General features: G+C 51.0%; 1 pseudogene; it reads right to left on the minus strand.

Annotated features, from left to right (window-relative positions):
- Nucleotides 1–2,879: 2,879 nt before the first annotated feature.
- Nucleotides 2,880–25,564, minus strand: part of LOC119965331 — a 101,751-nt pseudogene continuing 79,066 nt past the window's right edge.

The following is a 25,564-nucleotide window of genomic DNA, read 5'->3' on the forward strand; positions in this document are numbered from 1 at the left end:
ATCCACAACAGTTTGGTTTCTGTTCACATGATGCACCCATTTGGGACCAACTCCAGAAAATGTAAATTCTTGTCATTCCAATTCGAGCAGGGTTTATTATTTTCAGGTTAATGAATATCTAAGTTAACCAGTGAGAAATATGGGAACTGGTTACATAGATAGCCTTTTTTCCTTTTTAAATAGTTTTTTAATAATGATGCTTCCCAGCAAACATAGTTACAGTCAAAAGGAAGGCTGAAATGTTTGGTGTGGTTTCATCAGCAAATTAATTATTTACAGCAGCAGAAAGGAGAAAGATGTTCATTGAAGCACATTTTTAAAAAAAAATTATTGAAATTTTTTGTCAGAAAATATAACAACAAACAATGAAAAGCAACAATAAAACACCTTAATAACTGTAATACCATCAACACCGTATCAACGCCTGTATCACACCCCCCCCACACCCCCAAACCCAGTAAGCAACCAAAGAACTCAAAAATAAATTAAATTAAAGTTAAATAAGCAAACATAGTCAACGTTCCCCCCCCCTTCCCCCCCTCCCCTCCCCCCCCCTTCTCCCCCCCCCTTCTCCCCCCCCCCCCCCCTTCTCCCCCCCTCCCCCCAATACCCCGAGAGATTGGGTAACACCAGCCCTCCACCATCTCTACCCCGCTCCAAGAAGACCCTCTTCACCCTCGGGGTCCCATACGCCCAAACAAAGCTCATGATACTGCTAGTCACCCTCCTAAAAAAGGCCCTAGGGATAAAGATGGGCAAACACTGAAAGAGGAACAAGAACCTCGGGAGAACCGTCATTTTGACGGACTGCACTCTACCTGCCAGCGATAGCGGCACCATGTCGCACCTTTTAAATTCCTCCTCCATCTGCTCCACAAGCCTGGTAAAATCAAGCTTATGGAGAGTCCCCCAACTCCTGGCCACCTGCCCCCCAGGTATCTGAAACTCTTCACTGCCCTCTTAAATGGGAGTCTCCCAATTCCCTCCTCCTGATCACCCGGGTGTACTACAAATACCTCACTCTTGCCCAGATTTAACTTATAGCCCGAGAAGCTCCCAAACTCAGCCAACAGCTCCATCACCCCCGGCATTCCCCCCTCTGGGTCCGCCACATACAACAGCAGGTCGTCCGCATACAGCGATACCCTATGTTCTTCCCCACCCCGCACCAAGCCCCTCCACCGCCCCGACTCCCTCAGCGCCAAAGCCAAAGGTTCTATCGCCAGTGCAAAAAGCAAAGGGGACTGGGGCACCCCTGCCTGGTCCCACGGTAGAGCCTGAAGTACTCTGATCTCCTTCCATTGGTAACTACACTCGCCATCGGGGCCTCGTAGAGCAAACGCACCCATTTGATGAACCCCTCCCCGAATCCGAACCACTCCATCGCCGGCATCATAATAACATTTAACAATCTCCGCACATTCGTGTTAAGCTGTCTTCCCTTGACAAATCCTGTCTGATCCTCGTGTATCACCCCTCATTGAAGCACATTAAGCAACCAATTCTGGGAGCTGCCAGAAGTAATGAAAGAGTTATGGCTGCATCTAGTGGATGAGGATTTCCTGGTCAAGTGGTCCCTAAGTGCAAGTTGTTGACCTCCTGGCCACATTGCCTGAGCTGTCAGCTGCCGCCACCTCATCCCAGGCCGCACTTGTTGCCTCTTGGCTTACCCTCTGGAATCCTCAGGGGAATAGGATATCCCTCCTGGCCTCCACGGCGTCTAGCAGCCTCCTCAGGTCAGCGTCCCCAAATCTTGGGGCCGGTCTCCTCGGTGCCATTGTTGCGCGCTGGCTGGGGTTGGCTGAGCAAGTGCAGCTCAAGTGCTGCTTGACCTTGTGAGCAGGGGGTTGGCGAGCGCGGTCCCGGCGAATCAGCTGCCGAGCTGGCATTTGCGACGAGAAGCCCTGCGACCTTGTTAAGTGGACCAATTAACGCTGAATTGTGTTGCCGGCTGAGCACCGGGAAGCACGCGGGCAATTCTCGCTCGCTACCATACTTAGAGATTTTTCCGGAGAATTGCATCCCAGGTGTTGCAATGACATAGTTGAAAAATAGCATCGGACAAAAATTGCCCGGGCAGCGATCTGAGGACTCCACTTTTGTATAGTTTTTAGCAAGACTATCCTATTTTTATAGTCCATTCCCCTTGAAGTGAACAAAGAACAAAGAGCAATGAAAATTACAGTGCAGAAACAGGCCCTTTGGCCCTCCAAGCCTGCACCGACCATACTGCCCGTCTGAACAAAAACTCCCTAAAGGCCAATATTACATTTGACTTCCCTTATACCTGTTGAACTTACATGCTAGCTTTTTGTGGTTTATGTACGAGGATCGCAGAATCCCTCCAAGCTGTAGCTTTCTGCAATCTTTCAGTGTGTACATTCTCGTCATAAACCATTGTGTCATGATACGTATATGGACTGGGATGTAAAGAGTTAACAAGTTAACGACAATGCTTCGTACCACTAGAGAGAGTCACAGAACAGTCATATATATATCCTGTGACTTTGGGGATTCTGTGAGTTAAAAGGCAGTTAGAAGATGGTGAAGCATAGCAGCAGTTGTACTTGAGAACTCTGTAGTTAGAGATAGTATAGTTTAATATAGAAACCTTCTACTTCAGGAATGTGAATGAATCTTAGTTAGTAGTGTAAATAAATTTATAGTTTCGTTTGTTAACAAAGCTTTGTGATCTTTAATCAGAACTACTCATTCAAGCCATCCAGGTAAAGCAAAATAGAGAACACAATACTGTTGTTTGAACCAAATTTTGAATGGAATTGAATTACCATTTCTCCCTCTCATGGGTCACAAGGATCCAAATGTATAAAGGCAATGGCTAAAGTTTATGCTGCAAAAGCCCCAGAGACCTCTACACATTGCAGTTTTAAAAGTGTTTTTATTGGCATTCCATTATTTAGATTAGCGTATACGGAACATAGTGGGAAAAACATAGTAATATAACAACGGAGAAAAAACATAATAATAAAAACAGAGAATGGAAAAAACACACAAAATAAGCTAGCAAGTTAACATACTAATATCAATACAGCTACTACAGCAAAGAAAAAAATTCTCCTTGTCTCTTGTCTAATTCTTCTGCCAATTACTGACCCCACTGCAAAGGGATTTATATGTCTGTTCTATCCAGGCTGCTCAGGATTTATATGCCTGTTTATTTCAGCTGCAGCACCAGAGAGCAATTTCTGCACATACCGAGCTACAGTCCGTGTCAGGTACCTCTTTGGTGAAGTGGAGGCATCTATTGCACTGTTTGCTGCTGAAGTTGAAATAAGAAAATTGCTTCCTGAAGACTCTGGACTATTGAAAGCTGTTCTCCCTTTCCTCCTCCCTCTCTGAGCAGTTTGGCTTCCTCAGACTAAACTATGCTAATTTGCCCTGTCATTCTGCAGGTTAAGGATGCTGGACACTACTGCACCAGTGTCTTGAAGTAAATGTTTACAGAGAGTGTATGGCACATGAATTGGCCCAAGCAGTCCATGCTGGTTTTTATATTCCACTCAAGCCCCCTCCCATCTTCCTTCAGCTGTATGCATCATTGTAACCATCTACTCCCTTCTCCTTCATGTTTAGCTTCCCCTTAAATGCACAATAAGTGATTCTATATCGAGCCCTTGAAATCAGAAGCAATATTTCCTCTAGATACCACACCACTTCTTGTACTACAACTTGTGATGACATTTGACCCAGGAGCAGTATAATAAGCAAAATATGCAATATCTTTAAAATGTTTGTGGAACCCGTAATTGTTTTTAAAAATGTTCGAAAAGGAGTTTTCAGAAGTGGAATCAATTGTAATTTTCTTGGACAGAAGAAAAAATACCGGTCTCTGTGATTTGACCCGGAAGCAGTACCAAAAGGAAGGAAGCTAAGAAGGAAGCCATGTGGATGGCAGACAAAAAGGGAGCTACGAACTAAGGAGTTGGAACACGAGAGCAATCAGTGCACGGACGCAGGTGGAAAGAGAAAGCTAACAGAGACAGGAGAAACACAAAGGAGTTTTGTGGGAAGAGAAAAAAAAATTGTTCTGAGGTCAGGTTTTCTATTCAGTGGAAAAGGAGCTTTTAAAGGCATTGTGCGAGCTGTCTAAAAATGTCTAAAACCCAGAAAGTTGTGTGACTAGCTCAGAAAAGCTGGGTGTTTCCCCAGAATTGGCAAGGCATATCATTTTCTGTTGACTGTTTAAATTGAATGACATTGCAGTCTTATAACTCACATTCATCAATTGATAATCATAGATTGAATAATCACGCTTCAGAGCAAGGAGAATAATTGTAACCCTGAGATCAACAAGTAAAAATATAATTTCATGAAAATGAAGATCGTCAACGAATACATTCACAATTCATAATCAAACCATAACTGCAGAATATTCAATAGTCTGATTTATGTTCAAAAAGGCACTTTCAGTATTAGTTTATAATTTGTACCATGTGTAATCCCAAAATCCCCACCTAGAATAATGGATAAAAGTGCAATGCTTTCTCCCCTTCTGAATTCTTACCTCCCATGTCATTAGCTACCAATACAATATTTCCTGTTCTTTATTATTTCAATCAGACTACTTTTATCCTTTAACACACCATCTTTGTATTATTGTGCTATTTAAATGGGGCTGGTTTAGCACAGTGGGCTAAAACAGCTGGCCTCCCTGAACAGGCACCAGAATGTGGCGACTAGGGGCTTTTCACAGTAACTTTATTGAAGCCTATTTGTGACAGTAAATGATTATTATTGTTATTATTAAATTATAACTACCTCTTTCAATTCCAGTCCTGATCCCTGCTGCTGATTTTAAATCTCGTCGCCCTGTATCTACTTCCCATTTAGTGCCAGCAGTGGGAGTTTGGATTGAATTTGGAGGAATGAAGCAGGGGTAACAGTTGTCGGAATAGCCAACATTGTGAGTTTGTTGCTGCTGTTTGGGCCACGGTCATTGGCAAAGTTGTTCCAGTTAAGGGAGAGCACAGAGGGAGAATATGATCCATTTGGGGTCACTCCTATTTTCACTTCTATTGCCTGGTACCAATTGGCAATTATGGACTCAAAATGGGGTTGACAGCCTCGTTGCCCCATTAGCACCAATGAAGAGGTCAGTAATATTTTGAAAGGAACCTAATTTGGGTGTTATTATTTCTTGCCTGTTTTTTATTGTCTCCCGTCTTGTTCTTTTAGCTCTATGTGTCTTTTCCTTTGCAAATTGCGAGTCTTGGAATTGGTATTGCTATTTTGGATTAGAATTGATTGAAACGTGTGTTGGGGGAGATGGGAGTCAATTATGTTATGCGTCCACGGTAACTTGATGATTTTTTTTGTCAAATTCAGGAGAGCGGGGATACTCCTCTTGGCTTCACAAAAATAATCTGAAGATTACTGGTCTGAAACCCCACAGTGTGTGATCTTGCTGGAGGATAAGGCAGCCCATTATAGGGAGAGCTCATCCAGTGAGCAGCACCAGGATTCCCTTTTGAACCCCCCAACATGGCAGCTGGGTATAAAGGAGGTCAACACCTGAAAATTGCCGATCTTTCTTCGCTGCTGGTGCAGGTGACCAGCTGGCCAGAGCAGTCCATTGGCCATTCAAACACAACAAAATACTGCAGATACTGGAAATCTGAAATTAAAACAGAAAATGTGTAAACGTTACGAGAACATATGACCCCTCTGCAGAACCAGAGGCTCAAATGGACCCAAAACGTTAACTTTGTGTCTCTCTCCACAGATGCTACCAGACCCGCTGAGTTAATCCAGTGTTTTCTGCTTTTAATTTAGTCCATTGGCCTGTTTTCCACGTGTGAAAACAACCTCATAGTAGACATGGTTTTGTCTAACATGAGAATATATTGTTTGTTCCAAATGAAAATTAAAAAATATAAGTGACATAAAAAAACGATTGCCTGCCCATTTCTCCATGGGTGCTGATCTGTGACCAGGGCTGAGTTAAATGTTCTCATTTTTGCTGACCACCGCGTTGTTTTCTCCAGTTGTTCCACTCCGATATGATTTGTTGTGCATTCTATGAGTTTTTTTACATTTGAATCTGCAATCAAATCAAACATAGCACCATCAGAGAGAGTGGACATAGTTGAAAATATCTTGTCACACTTCGCTGGGCAGATAATGTCGCTTATTTCACATTGAGATTGATTTCATTGAAGTATTTCAAGGTTTAGGGTCAGGTGATATGATAAAGGAATTTGCTTAAGTACCAATGCATTACTGTGCCACAGCTGGGAACAACAAAGCAAGAAGCAATGTCAGCTGAGATGGTAATGAAGAATTTGCACCTTTGGATCAATAACAGATTGATCAGAAAAATAAGTCTCAACTCACGTGGCAGGAAACATAAGCACAAACGAATGACATTCAACAATACGTGGTCAGGAGCAGTGGAAGATTTATCGTGGGTTACGACTTTTAAGGCATAAGCTGATATGGGTTTGGCTTATTTTCCTGTTTGGACTGTTAGTCTGTTTTGAAATCAATTTTTCTGGGGGCAGATGTGGGGGAGGGCACTGAAGTGCACGTGATGTGGAAAGGGGGCTTGTGAGGGAGGTTCTTGCCCAGGGCCTGAGCAGGGTGACCTGTCGGGCTTCCTCCATGTTCCTGACCTACTCCTGTCAGCCTCAAACTTGAGGCTCGGTGGGAAGCAGGCCTTAAGTGACCAATAATTGGTAAAGTTGTGGTTAGGTTGGGGGTGAACAGGAAGGTAGCTGGAATGTCGCCCAGGGAATTTTACAAGACTGTTTGCCTTAAAACCTGCTGGACATGGGGCCGTTAACTGTTTTAAAAAAAAGTTAGAGGACCCAATTCTTTTATTTTCCAATAAGGGGCAAGTTAACGTGGCCAATCCACCTACCCTGCACATCTTTGGGTTGTGGGGGTGAGACCTACGCAGACACGGGGAGAATGTGCAAACTCCACACGGATAGTGACCCAAAGCCGGTATCGAACCCGGGTCCTCAGCACTGTGAGGCAGCAGAACTAACCACTGCGCCACCATGTCACCCGTGGGCCATTAAATGTTGCCCGATGTCATCATATATGTGTTTATTTCTACCTCCACCACATTATCTGCTTCCATCTGTATTTTATCAATATTAATTATAGGCGTGACTTAAAGGAAACATTTCTAAGTGTCATTTTGGGCGCATTTGGTGACATCACGGTCCACCTTTCAAGGCACTTTGTACTGAAAATGCGCCTCGATGGGCTTCTCGCCAGTATTGGCTACCTTGCCTTCTGATTCACCAGACTCGTGTCTCAGCGTCTCACCGCAAACACAGGGGAGCTGCCTTTAAACGCTCCCTCACCACTCACTCCCAGTCAACACACAAGCATGGCAGCAAACAGACCTTCTCCTTGCTTTGGGGATGACGACCTCACAAGGCTTCTTGCCATGCAAAACATCTTGTTCCCGAGGGGGTTGGAGGATCAGCAGAAGGGTCACCAATGCCACTTGGTGAGCAATGAGACCACGATTGAGATGGCACAGCTGTCATCCTCACCTTCCACTAGCGTTGATAACTTACAATGCATGGTACTGAGGCCAACAATGCTATGGTGGCGGCCGCAATGGAAATCCTGTAGCACGTCAGCATCTTGAGAGGTGGTGCCCAAGATATGGCTCAGTATGTGATGCCTATCGCTTAGAGACGCAACACCATGTCCGTGTCGCTGAGGGACATGTCCCATACGCAGGTGGTCATGACTGGGGCACTGCAGAGCATGTCCCAGTCACAGAGGAGTGTCACTAAGGGCGTCAACACCATGGTACAGACAATGGGGAGCCGTCACGACTGGCAGAGCCAGATGACGCAGAGGCCTCTGGAGCCCACTCCAACTTCCCCTCCGTCCCATGGAAACTCCCAGAGTCCTATAGGCACCATCAGGGAAGAGGAAGCACTGGAGAACAACCCAGGGCCTACCACCAAGGAAGCGAAGACAGTCTTCATTTCTTTCGAATTCCCCCCTCTTGACACCGGTGCATCTTAAGGAGAGTGGCAGGGCATGGTGGCATGGCAAAGTCAGTGACACCGGTAAGTCAGCCGGGGCCCTCCGGCTCCAGACCCGCTAGAGGATGTCTGCCAAGGGCACTTAATGCCACAGGGCATGAAAAGCAGCAGGCTGCCTCCACTTCTGATGTGCATCCTGGGGACACAGCCAGACGTAGACCATGTAAGATCAAGGAGGTCGAGGTGCACTGGGGGGGCACTGTGGAGGGGGGGGGGGTCACTATGTGTAGCTCGAGATAATGGTGAATCCTCTGTCATGTTAATATTCGCAGCAGGCCTGCCCACACCCCAGCCTCCTGTAACCCTTTGCTGCCTGTGTTCCCGCAGCAGGCCTGCCCACACCCCAGCCTCCTGTTACCCTTTGCTGCCTGTGCGCCCGCAGCAGGCCTGCCCACACCCCAGCCTCCTGTTACCCTTTGCTGCCTGTGCGCCCGCAGCAGGCCTGCCCACAACCCCAGCCTCCTGTTACCCTTTGCTGCCTGTGTTCCCGCAGCAGGCCTGCCCACGCCCCAGCCTCCTGTTACCCTTTGCTGCCTGTGCGCACCGCAGGCAGGCCTGCCCACACCCCAGCCCTCCTGTTACCCTTTGCTGCCTGTGTGCCCGCAGCAGGCTGCCACACCCAGCCTCCTGTTACCCTTTGCTGCCTGTGCGCCCGCCAGCAGGCCTGCCCACCCCCAGCCTCCTGTTTACCCTTTGCTGCCTGTGCGCCCGCCGCAGGCCTGCCCACACCCCAGCCTCCTGTTACCCTTTGCGCCTGCAGGCCTGCCCACACCCCAGCCTCCTGTTACCCTTTGCTGCCGTGCGCCCGCAGCAGGCCTGCCCACACCCCAGCCTCCTGTTACCCTTTGCTGCCTGTGTTCCCGCAGCAGGCCTGCCCCACCCCCGCCTCCTGTTACCCTTTGCTGCCTGTGTTCCCGCAGCAGGCCTGCCCACACCCCAGCCTCCTGTTACCCTTTGCTGCCTGTGCGCCCGCAGCAGGCCTGCCCACACCCCAGCCTCCTGTTACCCTTTGCTGCCTGTGTTCCCGCAGCAGGCCTGCCCACACCCCAGCCTCCTGTTACCCTTTGCGGCCTGTGTTCCCGCAGCAGGCCTGCCCACACCCCAGCCTCCTGTTACCCTTTGCTGCCTGTGCGCCCGCCGCAGGCCTGCCCACACCCCAGCCTCCTGTTACCCTTTGCTGCCTGTGCGCCCGCAGCAGGCCTGCCCACACCCCAGCCTCCTGTTACCCTTTGCTGCCTGTGTTCCCGCAGCAGGCCTGCCCACACCCCAGCCTCCTGTTACCCTTTGCTGCCTGTGCGCCCGCAGCAGGCCTGCCCACACCCCAGCCTCCTGTTACCCTTTGCTGCCTGTGTTCCCGCAGCAGGCCTGCCCACACCCCAGCCTCCTGTTACCCTTTGCTGCCTGTGCGCCCGCCTCCTGGGGACACTGGTCCATGATGCAGCGCCCATTCAGAGGATGGGTGTCAGTGCACTGTCCATAGAAAGACAGGAGTCAGGCTTTGGAATAAACTGAAGAGCACCAGAGCTTTCCTCACAGTGAGTTATCATCACTCTCCTGCCGTGTATATTGGCCCGCTGACAGTGCCGACGCAGGTCTGCCCCAATATCGTTGTAGACCCATATTCTGTGTCCTTTCCAACTGCTCACTTTGGTCTGCCGAGTCCAACGCCTCTCCCGATCCTGGTACGTGTGTAACTTGCTGATTATTGCCATCGGCTGATCACTAGCCTTGGGCTTCAGTCGGAGTGGCCTGTGGGCCCTGTCGAACTCCGGTTGTTTGGGTAGCTGTCCCTTCCGACCAAGTTGCCCAGCATAGTCATTTGGTTCTCTGCCCTCAATCCCCTCTGGCAGGCCCACTATTCAAACATTTTGCTGCCAAGGCCGGTTTTCCTGATCCTCGACCTTCCCTTTCAGGCTCCCTTGGGTCACTACCAATCTTTTTATCTCTGGTACGGGATCTCCACTTTGATCTCTTTCTTCATTGCGGTCAATACCTTGGTTAGGAATGTCTTCTCCAGGTCGCGGGGGTTGGGGGGTGGGGAGGAGGAGCCCATTGTCCGGATTGTCGGTCTCCCTTGACGTGTTGGGTAAGCTGGGTCTACGAGGACTGCGTTTGCTGCAGTCGTAAGAGAGACAGGCTTCCAACACTTGAAGAAATGCAACTCGATTTTTATTGAACACCTAACAATGTGATACATGCTTTAACTGTGGGTTGACACTGTGCTGATTTGACTGGAGACCTGAGGCTAACCTGACTAGACTACTTACTACCACATGGTGTTTGTTCTAGCTGATGCTCACAAGCTCCGACTGTCTCAGACTATCTCTGACTGTCTCTGACTGTCCCATTAATCTGGCTGGATCCCGAGAGAGCGGGAAAACTAGTGCCCTCTGGTTTATAGTGGTTGTGTCCTGTCTAGTGATTGGCTGCTGTGTTCTGTGTGTTCATTGGTCATTCTGTGTGTCAATCACTGCCTGTCTGCACACCATCGTATACCTGGATGTATATTATAACATCCCTTGTAGCCACCTGGGGTGACCACTGCCCAAACACAAAATGGAAGATTGCAAGGAATGCAGGGAAAATTGGACAGGTTGTAAAAAGCAAGCAGCTTGCAGAGTGCTTGTATATTTGGACTGCTGCAGAAACCAGTTTGGCTGTTGCTGAAACCAGACAACGCTATGAAAAGAAACAGTTAGCATATTAATGAGGTGATACCGGGCAATCCCCAGGCACAAAAGACACAATTTAACACTAATCGATACATTGAATGGAAGGCCAGACTTTTCGGCGCCAATGAAGCCCAAAACAATAAGTCCCAAGAACCGCCCCAGTGATCGAGCAACTGCCCCGCTTTTGCGGAATTCAAATCAATCGATTGGGAAGAGACCCAATCGATTACAAAAGTATAGAGGGTCCGCCCAGGTGGGCGCAAGACCCTGAGAGGAGTATAAAGCAGAGACCCCGACCCCAGCTCGCTCTCTCTGTCACCCTCTCCTTGACCAGCTAGCCCTCCCAGCAGAACACCGTTGCAGCAGAAGAACCTTGTGCCGGAGAGGTCTGGATAGAAGCCGCCAGCAAGTAAGTCACAACGCACGCTACGGGAATAGACACTCCTGACCCCTTTAGACCATAACCACTGGAAGCCTGCGGACCCAGGACAAAGCTAGAAGCCTTTGTTCCCTGATCCGGCAGTCCCCTTATCCAGATAAGTATTTGGCCTAGTAGTGGTAGGATTAGCCTAGTCTTATAGTTTTATATGCATGATTAGTAGATTATTGTAATATAATAAACGTGTCTTGTTTGAACTTACTAATTGGTGTATGGTTTTATTGCTTTGAACTTGACCTTGAAACTTGTGGCTGTATCTTAACGATACCTGGCGACTCCAAAGCTAAGTAACGAAACAGAGCCAAATTGAGTGTTAAGCACACTCACCCAGAACGAGCAACACCCTCCCTTGGGGGTGGCCAGGGCCCCTCGCCTGCTTGGTCCGCTGACTCGCTCGCTCGCTGCTCCTGCCCTTTTCCATCACTTCTGGTTTTGCTGTGGCCTATTAGTCCACTACTTGCTGGCCTATTGCTCTTCTTCTTTGTTTTCCGTTTAGGAGTAGAATTAGTCTGAACCCTCGGGCTAAATTTGGCCAAAAGTGCCTTTTTGACTGTATCCTGGAGGACAGCCACCTGATGTGCGGCTGCTCAACACATCCCCCGTCACTGGAAATCTTTTAAGTAGAACATGGCCCAAGGTGCCTCACAAAGAAATGTAAGTTGTTCAGGGCAGAAATTGAGAGGAAAAAACTGAATCATAAAAACTATACACACTTACCCCTTTATTTTCTGCATCTGGTCAATGGTTTCTGCGAGAGGAATATTGAATGTTTCAGGCAGAAACAATGCCAGAATGGCTGCGAGCACTGAGCAACTCCCCATCAGAATATAAGGCAACAATTCATTATAAGCACCTGTGAAAATACAGGGCATAAATTATCTGCAAAGTAAAGACCAGCACATTGGCAATCCATGTAACAATGTTTTGCGATCAATAATCGCTCTTTCATTTATTTTCAATTTAGATATGTCAAATAATATGATGGATTGTTTCATTTCTACATTTAAGCTGTAGGTGCTGTATTAATGCAAGTTGTTGTTGATATTGAATCCAACACCCCTAACTTTAACTTACAGCCAAACTATTTTCTGAGAACAAAATGACACTACACATTTTGAAAGCAGGAATTGATCCTCATTGTGTACATTTTGCAGATGGAAATTTAAGAAACAGGAGGAGGCCTTTCAGCTCCTTGAGACCACGCTGCAATTCATTGTCATAGCTGAAATTCTGTCTTCTACATCCACTTCAATTTCCTTCCCACCCCCAGAGCTCGTGATTCTCTTAACGCCGAAACATCCAGGGCGGGGTTCTCTAATCCCGCGGCAGAGTGTCCACGCCCTCGTAAATGCCGTCGCGTTTTACAACGCCGTGAACGGCCCGGCCCAACGACTAATTCTGGCCCGCAAAAGGGGCCAACACGTGCGCGGCGAGAAGCACGGGGGGCCTGGCGCCATACCGCCGTCATTCGCGCGACGCCCCGATGATGCAGCGCTGTGTTGAATAAAATGTGCGCGAGCTCCGCAAAGTCCCGAGGCCGGCGACATGGCCGTGCCGCCCCGAGGTTCGAGGACAATGACCTTGAAACGCTGCTGGATGCAGTAGAGGAGAGGAGGGCAATCCTGTAAACTAGACGTGGCCACCGGCACCTTGCCACCTTCCGGAGGAATTGGTGTGAGGTGGGCAATGCCGGAATTGCGGTGGGGTACACCGTACGGACAGCCGAGTAGTGCTGCAAGAAGATGCACGACCTGATGAGGTCAGCCAGTGGGAGTACACCGAGACGTGCCCCTGGCACCACCCAACCCCTACCACCCACACATGTGACAGTAACCCCCCCCCAGGAGCGGTGCCAAACCTCTCACTTGACCCACATGGGCTGCACACACCCGTGAGAGCCGCCATAGCTGGGTCCCAGTGCTCCCAGACCATCGTCTCGGCGACATCTGCGCGGGATGCTCTGTAGCACCGAAATCTGATGCTTTGCTGCCCCTCCCTAGGAGAAGACCGCCCACACCTATCGGGAGAGTGCGAGAACTTTAGGGGGTTCACCTGTACTGCGCCCCCTCACAGTACACGGGCAGAGGGCACTGGACCTCATTAGCGGAGCCGGGGACCGGGAGGTTCCCGCTTGCCAGATCGGAGGCGCACCAGCAAGTGAGACTCCCCTGCCTGCCTACACCCCTCCCCCCATTCCTCACCATTTCCCCCCGTACACCCCCCCGTACGCCCCCTCCCCCATTCCCCCAGTACACCTCCCCAGTACACCCCTCCCCCCCATTCCTCACCAGTACACCCCCTCCCCCCATTCCTCACCATTCCTCCCCAGTACACCCCCCCAGTACACCCCCTCCCCAATTCCTCACCATTCACCTCAGTACACCCCCCAGTACGCCCCCTCCCCCATTCCCCCAGTACACCCCCCCAGTACACCCCTCCCCCCCATTCCTCACCAGTACACCCCCTCCCCCCATTCCTCACCATTCCTCCCCAGTACACCCCCCCAGTACACCCCCTCCCCAATTCCTCACCATTCACCTCAGTACACCCCCCAGTACACCCCCTCCCCATTCCCCCCCAGTACACCCCCCCAGTACACCCCCTCCCCCATTCCTCCCCATTCCCTCCCAGTACACTCCCCCAGTACACCCCCTCCCCCCCATTCCTCCCCCCAGTACACCTCCCGGTACACCCACCAGTACACCTCCCGGTACGCCCCCCCAGCACACCCCCTCCCCCATTTCTCCCCCCAGTACACCTTCCGGTACACCCCTCCCCTATTCCTCCCCATTTCCCCCAGTACAGCCCCCCAGTACACCCCCTCCCCCCATTCCCCTCCCCACCTACATCCCCTCCCCCATTCACCTCCAGTACACCCCCTCCCCCCATTCCCTCCCCACCTACACCCCCTCCCCCATTCACCCTTAGTACACCCCCTCCCCCATTCACCCCTAGTACACCCCCTCCCCCATTCCCCTCTCCACCTACACCCCCTCCTCCATTCACCCCCAGTACACACCCTCACCCCATTCCCTTGCCTGGCGACACCCCCTCACTCCTCCCCCCCCACTCACCCCAGTCCACTGTGTAACAATACATGCTGCATTGTATGTTGCAGGACCTGCTGCCGCTTGTCCTGGACCGCCTGCCGCTGCTTGCCCCCAACAAGTGCCAGGTCCAGATGTCCCCAGGAACGCATGCCACGGTGTGGAGGGCAGACAGCAAGGAAGGCCTTCCTCCGTCATTGGGGCAGATGAATCGGATGCACAGAGGACTGAGACCCAGGACAGTGATGAACAGAGGGCGGACACCCAGGAAAGCGACAGCCCCAAAATGCAGACGAAAGGACACTGGCGAGCACCAGAGTCAGGACAGTGACACACAGATGATGGACAGACCAGACAGTGCCCCTCAGATGGGGGTGACAGAAAGAACACCGGCCCCGGCCTCGACGCAGGAACCCCCAGACTTTGAGTCCGATGACGATCCAGACTTGGCATCACTGCACTGACCCACACCGCCCACCATCGCAGAGACTCGCACCTCGGTTGGGCATTTTAGTGATGAGGCTTCTGGGACACAGACTGGGTGTGCACCACACAGCCATACCGAGCAGGTGGAGGTAGGAGCAGCCCAGGGGCCGGACGGTCGGAGTGCAGCCCAGCCCCAGCAACCAGCTGCCGCCCAGACGGCTCCCGGGTTCCTGGACTTTCCAGTCCCACCCATAGACTCAATGCAGTTAGAAACCCAGAGACTAGAAAATGAGATGACGGTCAGCTTCCAGCAACTGCAGATGTAGGTGGAGGAGTCCACGCGCATCCAGGAGGAGAGACTGTGGCCGGTCATGGCTGCCACCCAGGCCGACACCACGTCCACGGTGGAGGCAATGGGTGCAATGGCTTCGGCCATGGGTCAGGTTCTGCAAGGCATGGGCTTCATGTGCATGCGTCATCCATGGCCCAGGACAGGGCTGCCCTCTCACAGGCAGCCATGGCCCAGAGCCAGCTGGACATTGCCGCCACGCTCCGCAGCCTGGCCGAGTCTCAGCGGCAATCACTGAGAGCGCCGGCGGCCTCGCCCAGATGCTGGATGGCGTCACACAGGCGCAGACAGGGATGGCCCACTCCCTGAGCTCCATCTCTGCTGACGTTCGGACCATGGTCGATACCACAGCGGGCCTCCAGGACTGGCAGCAGGTGTCGGGGGTGCATCGGGGCTTGTTTCTGCTCACACTCCCATCTCATAGGGAGGCCTAGGGCCACTGGGCCCCCTGAGGGAGGAGGGTGTTCTGGGGTCCGTCCTGATGTCTCCTGCCAGGAGGATCCTCAGACTCCCCCCGTTCCATCTGTGGTGCACCTGGTGGGCAGTGGGCAGAACAGGGTGGCACCACACCATCCAGCATGCCCGCCAAGCAGCCTGGCCCATCCAAGGCGGGCCACCCCAGGAAACGCATGCCAACAGGGAGCCAAGTCGCAGGCACAAGTCTCAGCAGTCCGCCTCCACTCCTGCTGTACCGTCTGGGGAAACACCGAGACATAGTGGTAGTTTGACACCTAATAAGTTGGCATGGGTGCTGGGCACAGTATAGTTATAGGGGCTAGGGCACTTGTATGTTACCGTTACAATTAAACTCACTGTTACACCAATGCAAGATGCCTCTGTGCTAAGTCCGGTGCCTGCAGGGTTGTGAAGGGGACTAAGAGGCACTGTGTTCGAAGGTCGGTGGAACGGTGAGCCCAGGTGGGTGTAAATATTCCCCCCGCCGTACTCAGCACCCCGCCACCAGCCACCCAACTCCATGTGATGGAGTGTCCGTAATGGGTACAGGGACTACCCACATGGAGGGTGTAGCTGTGGCCATGAGTCAGACGTTGGCTAATGATTTGGAGCTCACAGCTCATTGCAGAGCAGGTTGTCATCATTCACCATTGCATTGAACACACCCGTTTCCCCAGGAAATCCTGTGAGACCAGCCCGTTGTGCCGCAGTTCGAGGGTGCTGTGCATGTGGTGGTTTGGCAGGTACGGTAGTCGGGTGGTGTGGGAGGTGGGGGTGCTGGGTGGTGAGGTGGGGCGGTACGGTGGTGCCAGTGCCCCTGCTCAGAGAGCCCCCACCCCCCTAGTTGGTGAAAGGTGCGGCTATTAATGCCTCGCGTGCTCGCTGGCCAAGCCGGTGGCATTGTGCAGCCTCCCGTCCATATCCAGCCTCCATGTCGCTTCTGTTGCCCCCCTCGTCCCCATCCTCCTCATCTAGAACATAGAACATAGAACAGTACAGCACAGAACAGGCCCTTCGGCCCTCGATGTTGTGCCGAGCAATGATCACCCTACTTAAACCCACGTAACCCGTATACCCGTAACCCAACAATCCCCCCATTAACCTTACACTACGGGCAATTTAGCATGGCCAATCCACCTAACCCGCACATCTTTGGACTGTGGGAGGAAACCGGAGCACCCGGAGGAAACCCACACACACACGGGGAGGACGTGCAGACTCCACACAGACAGTGACCCAGCCGGGAATCGAACCTGGGACCCTGGAGCTGTGAAGCATTGATGCTAACCACCATGCTACCGTGAGGCCCTGGAGAGGCGTCTCCTCCCGCTGGCTCCCCGTCTGCCCCCTCCTCCTCCTCCAGCACATCGCCCCTCTGCTGGGCACTATTGTGGAGGACGCGGCAGACAACAACGATGCGGCCGACCCTCTCCGAATGGTACTGGAGGGCCCCTCGAGAGTGGTCGAGGCACCTGAAATGCATCGTCAACAGGCCGAAGCACCTCTCGATCACACCCCGGGTTGCTGCATGGGCCTCATTGTATCAGGTCTCCGTGTCGGTCTGTGGCCTCCGTATAGGCATCTTCAGCCATGACCGCAATGGGTCACCCTTGTCACCCAGCAACCAGCCCCGCAGCCGGTGGGGGGCATTCCTCAAACAATGGCGGGGATGAACAATTGTGCCAGGATAAACGCATCATATACGCTGCCCAGGTACTGTGTGCAGACGTGCATGATCTTGATGCGGTGGTCACAGACCACCTGGATGTTCATGCAGTAGGATCCCTTCCTGTTCATGATCACGGACCTGTTTTCCGCTGGTGGCCGCATGGTGATGTGCACCCCATCAATCGCCCCCTATACCACAGGCATCCTGGCCACGGCAGCGAATCCCGCTACCCGGACATTCTGGTAGGTCCTGTCCACTGGGAACTGTATGTACCGGTCTGCGATGTCATCCAGGGCGTCAGTCACTGCACGGCGGCACCTGTGCACCGACGCTTGGGAGATGCCGGACAGCTCCCCACTCGGCAACTGGAACGAACCCTTTGCAAAGAGGTTCAGGATGAGGGGGGCAACAGACGCGACATGGGGGCTGGATATGGATGGGAGGCTGCACAACGCCACCGGCTTGACCAGAGAACACGCGAGGCGTTACTAGCCGCACGTTTCACCAATTAGGGGGGGTAGGGGCTCTCTGAGCAGGGGCACCGTAACCTTGATGACCACCGGGAGAACGTGTCTTCCCCCAGTGCCACGCGGTGCCAGGTGTGCCATCAGGTGACAGATATGGCAACGGTTTCCCGACATCCGGAGTCTCTTCCTGCATGCCCTGTCCGGCAGGTCCTCGAAGGACATGCGGCGCCGGTGGACACGTGACCTCATCGGGCGTCTCCGGCACCTTGGAACCACCACCACCTGCTCCTCATCCACATCGGTATCGTCATCCTGTGCATCCCCCTCGCTGTATTGGTTGTCGTCCACCTTGGCCTCCTCCTGTGCCCATCGGGCGAGCGGCCCTGCAGCCTGAGGGGGTGACACTGGCCCTGTGCAGCCTGTCCCTCTGCTGCAGCCGCCGCTGCCACAGGGCCACATGCAGGGCAGCGGCTCCCTCCATGGCGGTCAACATCACCCAAACATTATGATCTGCAGGGGGTGAGGGTATACAACATGTTTAGGGATGGCGCCTTCTACAGCCATGTGCCACGGGCTACATGTCTGCCCCGGTTTGTGGATTGCATCCCAGACACAAATGCACCCAGACCCCTGGCTGCACCCTCCGTGCTCCGCCCAGTACTGCCTGTCCCTCCTGCTGGCGCCATCGTTGGATGGCTATGCCCTCATTAGGGGATGCCATGGTTTTGGACCCGCCCCTTCCCGCTGATGGATGGCGGCTGCTGGGAGATCTACCCCTGGGGGGGTCCCGCACCCATTGGCAAGGCCCGGGGCCATGCGGGCAGGCAGCGCCCGGGGCTGGCGCCCATCAACCTGGCCACCGTACTGGCGGCAGTGGCTCTGGCAATGCCCTGCATTGGCATGGTGGCTGGCATGTCGTCCCCCCCTCCCTAACATGGAGGACCCGCTCCGCCAACATAGAGGCCCAGACCCCCTCCCTCCCGAACATGGAAGACCCTGACCCAATCCCCCCGAACATGGAGGACGCATCCCGCCAACATAGAAGCCTGACCCCCCCTCCCAAACATGTAGGACCCCTACCCATCTCCCCATCCCCCCTCCGAACTAGGCCCCCCTGGCCCGCCGCCCGCAGCCCCGTCCGTGTCCAACATGATTGGCTGACGATTTTTATTTGCAGGTGTGAACGGCACCTGCGTGACCTGGGGTCACGCCGTCTGGATTTCGGCGCATCTGGGCCGCAGAATCCACAGGATCCCAGAGAATCGCGGGACTTGCCCCTTCGGCTGATTCTCCAGGCGGCGCGGCACCGTTCACGATGATGCTGTTCGCACCGGGTGGGAGAATGGCGGAACGCCGTCAGACCGGCATCGTGTAAAAAATCGGCACGATCACCGATTCTCTGACCCAGTCTGAGAGGATCCCATCCCCAATTCAATGTAATGATTCACAGCTCTCTGGGTTAGAAAATTCCAAGGATTCACAACTTTCGAAGTGAAAAAAATTCCACTCATCTTGGTTCTAAATGGTCGGCTCCTTATCTTGATTCTGTGACCACTTATTCTAAACTCTTCAGCAACCTTTTAAGGTTCATCTTGCTTCGAAAGATTGTTTACATTTAATTAGATCACCTCTAATTTTTCTAAATTCCAGAGAATTTATGCCCATTCTACTCAAATTTTCCTCATAGGACAGCCCACTCATCCCAGGCATCAGTCGAGTATATTTACAGTGCATCCCACTCTGACGTTCTGATGTAATTCTTTAGGAAAGAGATTAAAACAGCACACAGTATTCAAGGTACAGTTTCATTACAGGCCTATATCATTACAGAAAGACTTTCTTAATCTTATACTCCCACTCCTCTGCAATAAAGGCTGACATATCATTTGTCTGCCTAATTGCTTGTTGTGTCTACATATTAACTTTTTGATTTCTGTTCAAGGATCTTCAAATCTTTCTGCGATGTTTATGGGCTTCTTATCTTTGAAAAAATATTCTGCTTTTCCATTCTTCATACCAAAGTGAATAACATCATACTTCTCAATGTTCTGGTCTATCTGCTTCATTCTTTCCATTTAACTGGTTTATATCCTTTTGCAGTTTCTATGCATCCTTTTCACAGCTTACTTTCTATTCTAAGTCTGGTTCACCAGCAAACCTGGGTGCATTACACTTGGCTCCCTCATCTTAATCATTGATACAGATTATAAATAGCTCAGGCTCAAGCATTGATCCCGGTGTAAATCTACTGTTGTCCAGAAAATGATCAGCTGTCTTAAGTTTCTGTCCCTCAACTGATCCTCCACTGTTCCGAATATATCACCCAAGGCCCCCTGAGTCAAAACCTGTGGAGTGGGACCCTATCGAATTAATACCTTCTCTATTTTCTGCTCTGCTGGTACATGTTCAGAAAACTAATTTCCCTTCAATGAAACCGTGTTGATTGAGGCAAATCATAGAGTGGTTTCCTAACTGTCCTGTTACAAGAATGCCCTTAATAATAGATTCAAGCATTCCCTCCCACTGATGTTACGCTAACTGGTCCATTACTCCCTGTTTTCACTCTCCTGCCTTTCTTGAATAGCAAGGCTACATTAGCTTTTTTCCAATCTATAGAAACCATTCTAGAATCCAAGGATTGTGGAAGTTCAAAAAACAATGGGCGTGATTTTCCCCCCACGTTACGCCTGGTGCAGATCTGGACATGCCGGGAGCATCGCGAGAGAGGCCCAAATCAGGCTTTGTGGCAAGCACGAGAAACCGGACCCGTGACGCCAGGCACAATCTGGATCACGGCCATTAGGCTCATTTCAATATGTGCAGCCTGTTTGAGGCAGCCTTGCCAACCCTTTACAAATGGCACCCCGATTTCTGAGGAGCCTGTCTCATCAGTGAGTTTAGCTCCTCGTTGCTGGGCTAGACCAGCGAGGCCCATAAAATGACTAAGTGTGGGTGAATCCAGGTCTGGACTTCACCCAAGAAGCCCGCCCAAAATAACGCATGTGGTGTTCTTTGTGATTCCTGTTCTCAGGATGGATGTCGACAAGTCATCACGCTCATGACATTATGCGCAAAACGGTCGACTTCCGGTTTGTGTTGTTTTTCCAAGTGCGCATGTGCAAAATGGCCACCTTCTGCAGCGTGCTGTTTTTCTAGCTGCGCCACCGATTCAATGGCGTAAGCCACGATGTGCACGTATAAAAATAAGCAGTCAGCTTAGAAAGTCACTTTTGCGCCACTTTCCAGAGAGAATTTTTCAGAGCACCTATTTTTAGTAATTACCCTCGCACGGCACATTTTACTGGAATCTTCTAGCATTACATTTTGTTGCCTTTGCAATCGTTCACGCAGCTTTTCATTTCTTTTAAGCTTAAAATGGCTATCCACCTTTTTTATGACTATCATAATTGTTCAACTTCATTCTCAAAGTGGAATTAGGTGTACAATTCTATAGCCAGCGGTCCAGCTAAATTTAGGAGGAGCGCGATTTCGCGATGATCAGGATCTAACGCGAAGGCAGATTTAAAAAAACTTCAAGTTGCTGTTCGAAATTTTTCCACTTCTTTCGACTTAGTTTACCGGTCATCCTGAAGTGTTCTGGCTTGTTCAGACCTTCTACCTTACGATCAGTAACTTGGTGCTGTCTTCGAGATCTATGTAGCGGCTTCATTATCCTTCTTTTCTTCTTAGAAGCTAATCTGTCTTTCTAAGCTTACTGCTTACTTTTAGGGATACACTCCTGGGTACCCCATGTAGTGTTCTTTGTGATTCTTGTTCTCAGGATGGATGTTGTTGTAGTGTTCACAAAGACAACAAAAGCTAAGTTCAGTAACAAAGCTAACATTTATTTACACTACTTATTAAAGCTCGATCATTTACTCCTATAGTAAACAATTGACCAGTAATCTACAATCTAAACTCAACTAACACTAGTCTCTACACTCTATAACTGTACTGTCCTCTCTAGCACTGCTATCTCTAGCTCTCCTCTCCAGCACTCTCCCAGAGATCTGTGAATCAGTGCTTTATATAGTTCTGCATCTAGCTCCATCTAGTGGTTAGTTATGATATGCCATTAACCATTTGTATTCTGGACATTTCACATATTGTCACAAACTGTAAGTATGTCCATTGTTCGGAATTATTAATAAAGACTTCCTGGTAACTTCAACAAGACTGCTTTGTGGTGTCCAGGAAGCATACTTCACGGGTAGTGACAGCAGAATAGTTCAAGGTGGCAGTACAGAATTTACAAAATCCATGAACTAGATTCTCCACGCCCCGACGCCGAAATCGTGTCCGACGACGGTGCAGAGAATCCGTTTTGGCACCAAAATTGGGAGTGGCGCCGGTTTTTGAATTCTCTGCCCCCTGAAAAACGGCATATTCTAGGAGTATGCACAGCTTGCAATTGCCTGAGGCCAGCCAGTGATGCTCTGTCCCGGACCGGCCGAGTTCCCAACGGCGTGGGTTATGTGTGTTCACACCGTTTGTGAACTCGGCGTGGCGACTGCGAACTCAGTCCAGGGCCGCCAGTCGGGGGAGGGTCCGTCCGCAGGCAGAGGGGCTTCATTTGGGGTTGGGGGCACTGTGGGCAGGCGGTCCAGGGTGCGTGAGCGGCCGAAGGGGGGACTACTTCGGCGGTCCAGGTCCGTGGGCTGAGTCCGCCATGGAGCACGGCGTGGCCGCTGTAGGCCTCCGCCGTCTGCATGCGCAGCTTCGGAATCAGTTTTCCTGGCATAAAAGACCAGCTTTCATGCCGGCGTGGGGACTTAGTCTCCAAAAGAGAGAATCCAGATTTCTCTAAAAGAATGAAGAACTCAAAACAACCTCACTCCAGAAGCAAAGTGTTGAGAAAACGCACCCAAGTTTCAGAGACACAAGAGCCTGGCAGCAGAAACAAAAGGCAGAACCAGAAGTCTCCAATTAATTCCTGTAGAAGATTAGCTTCAACACAGCAGAACCTGCAGGTTGAGACACAATGGGCTGGATTCTCCGCCGCCGGGACGCTCCGTTTTGCTGGCAGCCCGGGGGTTTCCCGACAGCGTGGGGCTGCCCCACAATGGGAAACCCCATTGACCGGCCAGCGAAACGGAGAATGCCGCCGGGGTGCTGAACCAGAAATCTGGCGTGGCGGGACGGAGAAACTCACCCAATCTCTTTAAAGTTCCAGGCTAGTCAGTCCTGTGAATCTTTATAAATGTCTAATCAGGCAGAAACTCTGTTGTGCGTCACTGGCCCGCACTCCAGCTCGCCATTCTCAGCAAGTGGCCTTTGAGTCTGGAACGGATTGGGAATAAAAGGAGAGACCGAACACAGAGAATTATTTTTGAAAACAAATTCCACCTGCATCACGATTCTCCCATCTCCTGGCCAGGGAGAATTCTTCTCTCCTGACCTATCTCCGATAGCATTGCAGTCTCCAGTGAAATGACTCTCAGCACAACCCAACCCCACAAACATTTTGGACTTCAGAAAATCAGAACATCTGTCCAGCAGAACAGCAGCTTTAAGAAATCTGATTAAAAAGAAGTTTGAATTTCTGTGGACACCTTAGCATGCAGCTGAGTGGCAAGATATGAAATCGTCACTGACTACAGCTCCAGTCTTACCATTTTTGATTCCACAAAGGAAACAAAAATATCAGCGGATGCCAGTCAGATTGGCATTGGTGCAGTTTTGTTACTGAAAGCAGAAAATGATCTGTGGAAACTAGTAGTGTATGCATCGCGTGCTATGACTCCGACGGAGCAGAGATATGCACAGTCAGAATATAGGAGGGAGATGGAGAACCTGGTGGAGTGGTGTAACAACAACAATCCCTCCCCCAATGCCGGCAAAACTAAAGAGCTGGTCATTGACTTCAGGAAGCAAAGTACTGTACACACCCCTGTCAGCATCAATGGGGCCGAGGTGGAGATGGTTAGCAGTTTCAAATTCCTAGGGGTACACATCTCCAAAAATCTGTCCTGGTCCAATCACGTCGAAGCTATCACCAAGAAAGCACAACAGCGCCTATACTTCCTCAGGAAACTAAGGAAATTCAGCATGTCTACATTAACCCTTACCAACTTTTACAGATGCACCATAGAAAGCATCCTATTGGGCTGCATCACAGCCTGGTATGGCAACTGCTCGGCCCAGGACCGCAAGAAACTTCGGTCGTGTATACCGCCCAGTCCATCACACGAACCTACCTCCCATCCATTGACACCATCTACACCTCCCGCTGCCTGGGGGAAGCGGGCAGCATAATCAAAGATCCCTCCCACCCGGCTTACTCACTCTTCCAACTTCTTCCATCGGGCAGGAGTTACAGGAGTCTGAGAACACGCACGAACAGACTCAAAAACAGCTTCTTCCCCACTGTCACCAGACTCCTAAATGACCCTCTTATTGACTGACCTCATTAACACTACACCCTGTATGCTTCATCCGATGCCAGTGCTTATGTAGTTACATTGCATATCTTGTGTTGCCCTATTATGTATTTTCTTTTATTCCCTTTTCTTCCCATGTACTTAATGATCTGTTGAGCTGCTCGCAGAAAAATACTTTTCACCGTACCTCGGTACACGTGACAATAAACAAATCCAATCCAATCCAGGTAGGGAAAGAATGCCTAGGTCTGTTAACGGGTATAAGAAAGTTTCATTACTATGTATATAGCCTACTGCACTTCATTGTAGAAACAGATCATTATCCTCTGGTCAACAAAAGCAGATAGACCTCAATGACATGTTGCTGAGACTTCAGCGGATGATGAAACTATGTAGATACAACTTCACATTCGTCTATACCTCGGGCAAAGAACTAGTTGTAGCAGATGCATTGCCAAGAGCTCAGGGTTACAATGCTGAGAAAGCATCAGAAGTAGTTCTCAATGTGGAAGCACATGCCACATTTGTCGCAAACATGTTGGCTGGGATTCTCTGAAATCCCGGCCAAGTGTTGGCAGCGGCGTAAACACCGGAGTGGTCTATGCTGGCTTCAACGGGCCTCCTGGCACAGTAATTCCCTGGTGTTCAGGTAGCTAGCACGGTGCCGGAGTGCTGTGCACTGTTCCGGCGCCCGAAAGGTGGCCCTGCATGGCCGGCGTGGGTCTGCGCATGCACGTGGTTGCCGTCTCCATGCCGGCGCGAAGCAACATGTCGGGGACCTTACAGCGGGCCACGCGGAAGGAGGGTGGCCCCCTCCAGATCGCGGACGTGCACCGATCAGAAGCCCCCGATCACGGGCCTGGACCCTGTGGAGTCCCACCCAGAGTCAGATCCCCCGCCCCCGCCCCCCCCCACGAGGACGTTCAGCGCGGCCGCGGGTCCGAGCTCCTGCCAGGTGGTACCAGGTTGGAACCACGCCGGTGGGAGTTCGGCTCGTTGACTGCGGAGAATCGCCGCTGGGGCCTATTTCAGCGGCCCCTAGGGAGGTTATGTTGCAATTGTATAAGGTGTTAGTGAGGCCACACCTGGAGTATTGTGTTCAGTTTTGGTCTCCTTACTTGAGAAAGGACATACTGGCACTGGAGGGTGTGCAGAGGAGGTTCACTAGGTTAATCCCAGAGCTGAAGGGGTTGGATTATGAGGAGAGGTTGAGTAGACTGGGACTGTACTCATTGGAATTTAGAAGGATGAGGGGGGATCTTATAGAAACATTTAAAATTATGAAGGGAATAGATAGGATAGATGTGGGCAGGTTGTTTCCACTGGCGGGTGAAAGCAGAACTAGGGGACATAGCCTCAAAATAAGGGGAAGTAGATTTAGGACTGAGTTTAGGAGGAACTTCTTCACCCAAAGGGTTGTGAAACTATGGAATTCCTTGCCCAGTGAAGTAGTTGAAGCTCCTTCATTAAATGTTTTTAAGATAAAGATAGATAGTTTTTTGAAGAATAAAGGGATTAAGGGTTATGGAGTTCGGGCCGGAAAGTGGAGCTGAGTCCACAAAAGATCAGCCATGATCTCATTGAATGGCGGAGCAGGCTCGAGGGGCCAGATGGCCTACTCCT

This window comes from Scyliorhinus canicula, chromosome 4 (genome assembly GCF_902713615.1).
Source record: "Scyliorhinus canicula chromosome 4, sScyCan1.1, whole genome shotgun sequence".
Classification (NCBI taxonomy): domain Eukaryota; kingdom Metazoa; phylum Chordata; class Chondrichthyes; order Carcharhiniformes; family Scyliorhinidae; genus Scyliorhinus; species Scyliorhinus canicula.